General features: G+C 37.7%; 1 pseudogene; it reads left to right on the forward strand.

The window, feature by feature from the left end:
- The first annotated feature begins 4,342 nt into the window (after positions 1 to 4,342).
- Positions 4,343 to 7,202, forward strand: LOC108699526 (annotated as a pseudogene).
- The last annotated feature ends 2,450 nt before the right edge of the window (positions 7,203 to 9,652 follow it).

Consider the following 9,652-nt stretch of genomic DNA (forward strand, 5'->3'; position numbering starts at 1 on the left):
AACCATGTCAGATGATAGATAGATAGATAGACAGACAGACAGACAGACAGACGGGTAATAGGTAGTGATGGGCGAATTTATTCGCCTTGCGCGATTTGCCGACAGCGAATAAATTCGCAAAACACCCGCGAAAATTCGCCCGAAAAAAATCGCCGTTTCGCAAATTTTTCGCAAATTCACCCATCACTAGTAATAGGTAAAATTTCGTGATTCAGGGAAAAAGATCTGAAAAAATTGTATGATTCTGGTTTTCTGTTTTTTCCCAGATCCAATTTAATCTAGCTTTTGTAATTACAAATAAATTCAAATCATGGATTCTAGTTTGGTCGGACTTTTTTTAAATTAAATAATCAGAAAAATTCAGATTTTGATAAATAACACCCTTAAATTACTGTTGTTTTAAGATGTATGTTGTGCCAATACTGTAGGAGATGTCAGATGAATACTTTATTTCTGCTAACACTTTTCTTAATATTAGAGAATATTAAGTGTGTCACACAAAATTTAGTTTGTGGGCTAATTAAAAAATAGTCGATTTTGTAAATCATACTACATATGCATTATATTTTTGCAAAACAGTATTCACATGTATTTTTCCATGTCACTGTTGGCTGCGCATACTGTAGATGCACCTGCAGTGTGTATTAGCAGTAACTAGAGATGTAAATGTGTTACATTTCTGCAATTTAAACATACAAACAGAAGAGCTGTTCTAGAAATATTCTTGCCTTTACCTAAACTACAGTATAATGTCACCCTGTGGGACTAGGTGTAACATCTGACTTGTTTAGCCCCTGGCTGCATTCTCATCTTTCCTACTACGATTTACACATTTTGGTGATTTGAGCGATCATTTTGCTTCCTTGTTTTATGGGGTAATAAACAACTTCTGAGGCTCAGCATTTTGTGGGAGTTGTTTTATTGCCAAGTATGTTGGAAGACAAGTAAAATTAGCACAATTATACAGAATTTTGCACATCGAAAAAATGTTCTGTTTAATTTTCTAGCTTCATTGCCTACTCCATCTGTGGTCTCAATAATGAACTTTATTTTTCAAGGAAGCTGTTTGTAATTTATTTTACATTGAGTACACAAGCAAGCAGGCTTTGTGAGATTATCCAGATTAACTGTTGCAAGGAAGAAAGGACAGTCATTGATATAAATAAATACTAGAAAAGAAGCATGTTTATATTATGAAGGATGTGCTACCACTATCAATCAATGGAATGGAAAATATTTTCTTTCTTTCTTTCTTTCTTTCTTTCTTTCTTTCTTTCTTTCTTTCTTTCTTTCTTTCTTTCTTTCTTTCTTTCTTTCTTTCTTTCTTTCTTTCTTTCTTCTATCTATCTATCTATCTATCTATCTATCTATCTATCTATCGCTTTATGTATAAAATTCTTTATATTTTCTATTTTACCTTTTTCAACCTTAGCAAACAAAATAGCAGATGGAATGCATGTCTTCAGTTTTCTTGTTATTTTTACATTTATTTAAGCGGACCTTGTTCTATTCAAGTATCGTGGCTTTTGACTAAGCCCTATTCAAAAACTACAACAAAAATAAAAACATAAAAAAGATTATTTTTTGAGGATACTTCTATGTATACCATACTCCTTTAGGGCAAGGGTCATAATCTGTACCTTTATGCAGCATTGTAATTTTTAAAACAATTTCCCCGCAGTGCCATATGGGTGTTAGTAGACTGCAGCCTGATTAACAGGCCTGAATTTGTGGGAAGGCCACAATGGCAGAAGCCTATGGCTGCAAAGTTATTGTGGTGGCATGCCGCCTGCTTGCCACATTAATAGGGAGCTGCACTGGGGAAAATGCCAATTTTCAAATCTCCTGTCCCCAGTGTAGCTCTTGTTTCTCCCTATAAAGTGACTTGTGGGTGTGTGCACAGCCTCCTATTGGTTTATTTTTGCACATGTTAAGTGTGCACACATGTGCACATAGCGGGGGAGGGGCGGCAGGTATGCGATTTCTGGCCTAGGGGCGAGCAACTTTGAAATCCTGCCTGCTGATTAATGGATGACAGCTGAGATCTGCACTGGGACACTGTAAGTGATCTTTGCAAGTTTTAGCTGCAGGTATTTTGGTTACTTCTCAGCATTGATCTCTGTTTGTGGCACTGGAAAAAATATGAGTATAAAATGCCCTTTGACTCAAATGCATTTGCCCTGAGAAAAACACCCATTGACTCCATTATGCTGGCTCCTCACACTGGGGGATTTCATTGGACCTAACAGATTTGGCCAGTATGACCCAACTTTCACCAGTTGCAAGCTGAAATACCCAATGGTAGAAAACAATGGGTTAAATCCGGCAGTGCTGGCTTCACGCACATCGCAACACTTCGCCTGGACAACGCTAATTCACGAAGATCCGAAGTTGCACACAGGGTACCGAATGCTTGCGAAGTTGCGCTAGTGATAATACGATCAGCAGTTCAAAGTTACCCTAGCGTTGGTTAATTTGCATATGTTGTGCAGTTAAAGTACAATGGACGTATATGTTGCAGCAAATACTTACACTACACAAGGTTAGGGAACCTTAATTAAAATAAAATAGAGTTCTTATATTGCCCTACACATGTGCCCACTGTTTAGTTTATGTGTCATATGTAAGGAAATGTAGGGGGGAAGCCGGGACCCTAAAAAAATTACGCACTTTTGCAGGCTATCACCCTGAAAAAAAGGAAAAGACGCAATTGTTTTTTGGGACTTAGAAAAATTATCAACAAAATTTCAAGTAAGTCCTGTTTACTCCATTGCACTTTGCCTCGTCTGAGGTGGTGAAGGCAAGTCTGGTGATAGAGGTAACAGTCAGTAAAATCAAAAACATAGTGAATTTGCTTAGTAACACTCTTTCGCCAGAGTGAAAATTCGCCTCGTGTTAGAGTGCGAAGTTGCGCCAGAGTCTATCTCCTTCACTAGCGAAATTACGCCAGCGACCGTTAGTAAATCAAAGCCGAAATGAAGCCACATTGGTGAATTTTTGCCAGCTTTAGCCATTTCACCCTTTAGTAAATTTGCCCCAATGTATGTGTAAAAAATAACTCCATATAGAGTTTGTACACACAACTTGTTTGAAATCTATTTTTCTTCCACATAAAAAGAATCAATGTACCAGAGACCACCTCTGGCCACAGAGGTTCTTCATGGTGAATTCAGTAATGTGGAATGCACTGCCGGTTGATGTTGTGATGGCTGATTCTGTTAATGCCTTGGATATATACTTTATATATGTCAGTGTATAGATAGATCTGTATGAATATGTCTATATAGTTGCACTGGGGGGGTTGAATGATGAAAATAAGCAAAATACTTTTGCAGTGGCCTTTTCAACACATAATATATTGGAATCTATGCGTGTTTTTCTGTAGGCGAAAATGTAATTTAGCTCTAGTGCAGTGCTAACAACTCCTAGTTATTACAGCACTTATTATCTTCCAATTGGTCTTTTACAGATCAAATATGCTACATAAAACCATTTTTTGTGTCAGTTTTGTGTCAGTTCTTACCATTATCATTTACTCAGTATTTTTTTTTTTTTTATTAACTTGTTATATCCATTACACAGCATCTCTAATTAACTGCCCTAATGAACAGTTCCAATGATGTCCTTGAATATTGACATATCCTAGAAGGTCATAAGTGGAAATAAGAGCCGCGCAGGTTTTATTTTCTGTACAGCAGCCTTGATTTTAAATAGATGACAGTGTAAGTAATTCTATGGGATTGCATTAAAACATACTTACTCAATAATATTAACACTGGCTAAGTCTCCATGGGAATACAGCTGCATACATGTTTACCATTAAAACACTAATTATTTCAGTTACCTCAGCAGGTTTGTATAGTACTTTTAACTGTATATTTATTAAGTAAAAAGCTATCTTTTCATGGCCTGCATTAACTTGGGGACCTTTATATAGATATTAACAGAAATGATTAAGACATTTAATTTGAGCATCATTTATTGGTTATGTAACCGTTTCCTGACACTAATATCCAGGTCCACACTAGGCAGCTAAAAGTATAGATGCTAAACCTCTTAAGGAGATTTGCGGGGTTTGGATAGGTTAAGTGCCTCTACCCAGGACTAGAACCAGACATTTCTCTTCCCTTCTCCCACAGAGGGCAGCACTCTCTGTCCTTGCTGGTGCTGCCATTTTGGAAGGAATAAGATCGCAACAAACACGCTAGCAGTGCCCTTGCGTAAATCAGTTAATTAGCACACCCCACTGACTGGCATAATAAGTTCCCTGGTAAATATGAAGAAGCTCAAGGTATCTGAGCTCAAGGAAGAGCTTTAGAAGAGGTGTATTAGCAACAAAGGGCTGAAGGCCAATCTGATGGAGACACTGCTGTCTGCACTGGAGAAGGAGGGAAGCACTTCTGGAGAAGGTGGAGTGGCAGCCTGTGATGAAGCCAAGGATGTGGGTGATCCAGAGCAGGGTGCAACCAGAGAGGAAGAAGAGGAGGAAGAAGAGGAAGGCATGGAGTTAGGAGGAGAAAATGGAGGGGATGGGAGGTGCCCGATGAGGAGATAGCTGATGCTGTGCAAGAATGGGGACAATCAGGGCTTCCAGGAGGGAGAGGAGGAAGAAGAGGAGGATGATGAAGGCATTCCAGTTGGGCTAGAGGAGGATGATGACGTGGAAGCAGCTAGTGTGGAGAACAGGCAAGACGAGGTGGAGGAGGAGAGCGAACGTGTGCCCTGTGGCCCACAGCGACTAATGGCCATCAAGTGTGATGAGACTGGTGGCGCCGACATACGTGTTGGAAAAGATGCTTAGGAGAATAAAAGAGGTGTGAAAAGGCCACGTGAGGATAATGGACGTGGCTATTTTGAGTATATAGAAGAGAATAAATATAGCAGGGCAAAGTCCCCCCCCCCAACCACCAGTTGATGAAGACGATGAGAAGTATGATGACACCATGGTACTTCTTGATACTTATAATTATGATCGTCACTTCAAAATTTCCCGTGATCGCTTAAGTCTCTTACCAAGGAGATCTTTGCACTTCTCTCTGGGCCAGAGGAAGAGACATTAATGGTGTTTAAAAGGGAAAAGTTTGTTTTGAGATGAAGGTTACTGAGAATATTCCAGTAAAACCCGTGTATACAAAAGAAACAGATGTTCATGAAGTTTGTGTTGGCTGGTCCATGAGTTCCTCTGGGTACATGCTTGGAGAGGAGGAAAATTCCTATAGTTTTTCTCTCAAAGATGCAAAATGTTTTAATGGTGTTGCTGAGGAGTATGACAAGAAATATAATGGGAATGATGTGATCACTTGCTGTGCTAATTTTGAAGAAGATGAAGTTGAACGTTCTTATGCAAAGAATGGCCAGGACTTTGGGGTTGCTTTTAAGATTAGCAAAGATAATCTATCAGAGTTGTCTCTCTTCCCACATATTCTCTGCCACAACTGTGCTGTTGAATATTAGCAGGCATACAACTCCCTGGGAACTGCAGCAGCAGTGATTACTGTAACCAGTGTAACAAACAATAGACCACACTATGTTGTGAACGGAAATATATTAACAAGAAGATGAGCAGTTCAATAGAAACTGTGAATTAACAATGTCAACATAATACATAGAATATAAATAAATATATAACACTTGGTCACCCCTTGTATGAAATATCTATGGTTCCTTTAAGAATGCCTAGTGTGCACACTATGGGTCTTCGAGAATATTTTAGTGATCCCAAAATAGTATGAGCAGAGTTATGTGTTGTAACACCAGATTGATGCACCCTGGAGTGTGTAAAGTCTCACCAACTCTAAGTGAGGGGAGCAGTCTGGCAGTTTTAATCCACACTGAGAACTGTGGTGTAGGAGAAGGCTTCCTGAAATCCTGAGGAGATACACTGCAGGTGGCATGAAGGCTGATAATCCACAGTCCAGATCCGGTGTACATACTGGCAACTCACTACAGGGCTGAAGTCCTCTCTCTCCTATAGGGATTACTACCCTAGTAATAACTCAGGCTTGCTGCACTAGTTCCATTCACTATGAGGGCTGAACGGAAAGGGTTAACTCACTCCCTGCACTCTGACTATGAGGTTACCTATATGGGTAAATGTTTTATAGGTGAAACCCCTAGAACCCTTCTCAAACACACTCACAGGATAGAAGGAGGAATCTCAGGTTGGCTCTCAGTAGTTCTGTGTGGAAAATATCTGCCTCATTTTGGCTCCAAACCTCCTTCAGAGAGGTCACAAGATCAGAAGCAAATTCCTCTTGCTGATTGGTCAGGCTGTGACTGATAACTGTCTCACTTCAGTGCAAGCAGTGGCCATGTTTTTGGTTGTCCCATATTTAAAGTCACTGGGGGTTATGCATTTAGGAAAAAGGGTTAATAACATATCCCTACTCGTACTTGTACTGATTATATGAAATAATGACAGCTCTTGTATCTTAATTTTCTAGAAGTGCCAATATATCACATGGTATAGTGACTATTTACAACACAAGATAACTTTTGGCTAAACTTCACAATGTGTTTTGCAGTTTCTGATATTGTGTATGCTTTTACAAGACAATTTGCCACCCTTTGTGTTATGATTATTGTCTTATGTTGACCATACAAGGATTAATGTTGGGCTATCCAAGTGATCAGCCAGTGGGCTAATCCTGGATATTTTTACAGTCTGGCCAATCTTGTTGATGACTATGAAAATGAGAAAGAAAGTTGAAAGATTGAGGTTTAGAGTGTGTTGCTTACTCGATATGCTTTCCAAATCACCTTTGTCATCAGTTTTTAATTTGACATGCCAACAGGCCAACATGTGTTCATGTGTGTACTCATCAGTTCCATTATAGAACACATTTGAGAAATAATAAATCTCATTGTTAAGATAGCTCAGTAAATCTCATAAAACCCATAAGAGTGAGAAAAAAATATACACCCATATATAGGTATGGGATCCTTTATCTGGAAACCCGTAATCCAGAAAGCTCTGAATTACGGAAAGGCTGTCTTCCATAGTCCCCTTTATATCCAAATAATCCAGATTTCTTTTTAAAAAAAAATGATTTCCTTTTTCTCTGTAATAATAAAACAGTACCTTGTAATTGAACCAAACTAAGATATAATTAATCCTTATTGGAGGCAAACCCGGCCTATTGGGTTTATTTAATATTTACAAGCAAATCTTAGACTTAAGGTATGAAAATCCAAATTACGGAAGGATCCGTTACCCGGAAAACCCCATGTCCTGAGATAACAGGTCTGTATAACTAGAATGTATGTAAAATTATAGTAAATTTACTAAAACATTGGCTTTAGCTCATTCATTCACATTTTGTGCTGTACTTGGCACTTAATTATAGGCAAGAGCAGTAAATGAAGCAAACCTATATAAATACATCTTAACCAATTTGATGTATTTACTGTAAATAGGTGTACTTCCCTTAGCGCTGTTGCCACTAATTAAGTACTATGTACTACATATATATTTCTTTCAATCCTCCCTTCCATAACCTAAGAATGTCAATAAAAATGAGTCTACACAAAAAGAAAGCACATCATTGTTATTACATTTTTAGTCTGATTACAGCAGTAATTATAACATGTACTGCAGAAAAAGAAATACAGTGAGCAGGAGCTAGTAACAGTGTTCAGGAGCGGATGCTATACTCTATCTATAGCACTGGTGCATGAGTAGTAAATCAAGAGGAGCCCTACACCATTACTATGCCTGGAGCAGCATTTGGTCTTAATCAGAGGGTGTTCAAATAAAAGAAATGGGTACATGAAATCAAACCCCATTGCAACGGAACCTTCTTACAAAACAATTCTTGCTTCATGATATCTTCTGGATAATAGCTGGATCAGTGCTGATTGAAACCATCTTTTCATAAAGGCTCCTTATTTAAAAAAAAACACTGGTTTTTGATAACGATTCCAGTAAAAAAACACATATTTCTAAGCTATATTATATACATGGAATGAAGTTATTTGCCACAATAAGAAAGTGAATATAAAAGTGCAATGTATTACCTATTAAATCATAAAAAGTAGCCCAAAGAATATGTTAAAAATTAAGAAATGTGAACAGGTGTTTCAATTAACTGCTGAAACTGGGCTGATCTCAAAGGAGTATTAAATAAAAGAAAAAAAAAATAATTAATTATGCTCTGACATTTTAGTGCCAAACGAGACTTATTTGCTTAGGTTCTTTCTTTGTGGCCATATGGAATTGCTCTGCTTTACTGCTGACATCTCCAGTATATTTGCCTATTACACTTTACTGAAGTATTGCCAACATAAAGCCTTTTTTGTTAACACGTTTCATGTAGCCATAATCTTTTCATTTAAACAAGCCGGTCCTTTACTTAATCAGACCAATTAAGATAATTTGCTGAGTGAAGTCATTAAAGTCACAATATCACCCCATTTTTTTATGCAATTTTAATAATCCCGTTTAGCTTGAAACACAGCCTTTTCTGTGTGAATGACCTTGCTATATGAATTACCATTTTTTTTTTCTATGGCAAAACATTGAATAAACACTGAATTAAAGCAATACTGACACATTCCCTTATGATTTTTTTCAATATGATTTATTAACGATTCAATTGTTTGTCCTGGCATTCAAAGTGTTAACAATAATTGCATTTATCAAGTATAATGTTTTTAGTGCAGTGCTCCCTGCCCAGGGGAAATTTCCACAAATGAATCTCCTATCAATATTATCTGTTTCTTTTTCTTTTTTTTTGGCATTTAGATAATTTTCAGATAATTTGTCAGCAAGCAAGGAAAGCTAACCTTAGAAAAAACAGCTTCTGGAAATCAGTGAGTGACTAAATTGTTCAGAAGCCTCACAATCAAAACCATTCTTCATCCTCTGCAGCAATATCTCAAAGCTACCCCTTACTTGGCCCGTCGGCACTCTTGATATTTATTTAAAATACTGTGCTAGATTATTAAGATGACCAGATGCCGTGCAATCAAAATATTTCCATATCCGTAGCAGCAATATTTCTGAGCTGCTTCTGGCTTCTTGATCTACCAACAGTTCTTGATATTTATTTTAAATGCAGTGGCGGCATGACATACAGTATTAACAGGATTTTAGAATATATGCCACAGCCAGAAGGAAGCTTTCAGGCAGTTCTTATAACATTCTGATGGCCTGCATCAGCTCTTTGTTTATTTATTCTTCTTGAATGCATCTGGAAACCATAGTTTCATTTTAACTTTTTAAAATTTCCTATACCTTATTCTCTTTCTACTCTTGCTTGCTGGGAACAAAGTTCTTAGAAGGGACCAACTTCCTAAATTTTACATTACATACAGGTCATGCATGTAGTGCTAATAAACATATAAATTCTATAGAATATCATCAAGGATAAGAGAAGCCAGCAAGCAAGACTTGGTGCCTATTGCTATCTGCCGTTGTGCAATCACCACCACGTTTGTAAACCAGTCTCCTCTGATGAAGTGCCCGATAGCACGAAATGCGTCAGGAGGGAGTGGCTGAACATAAGGTAGGCAGACTAGGGGGTGACACTGCATTGTGGTGTGTGATGTTGAAATGCATTGTAAGGCTTATGTGAATTGTAGTTTGTTTAAATTGCACAAATAAATGTTTTAAGTGAGATGCTGTGCATGTCTTGAATTTAAATGCGATTTG

The sequence above is a fragment of the Xenopus laevis genome, chromosome 8L (genome assembly GCF_017654675.1).
Source record: "Xenopus laevis strain J_2021 chromosome 8L, Xenopus_laevis_v10.1, whole genome shotgun sequence".
Taxonomy (NCBI): domain Eukaryota; kingdom Metazoa; phylum Chordata; class Amphibia; order Anura; family Pipidae; genus Xenopus; species Xenopus laevis.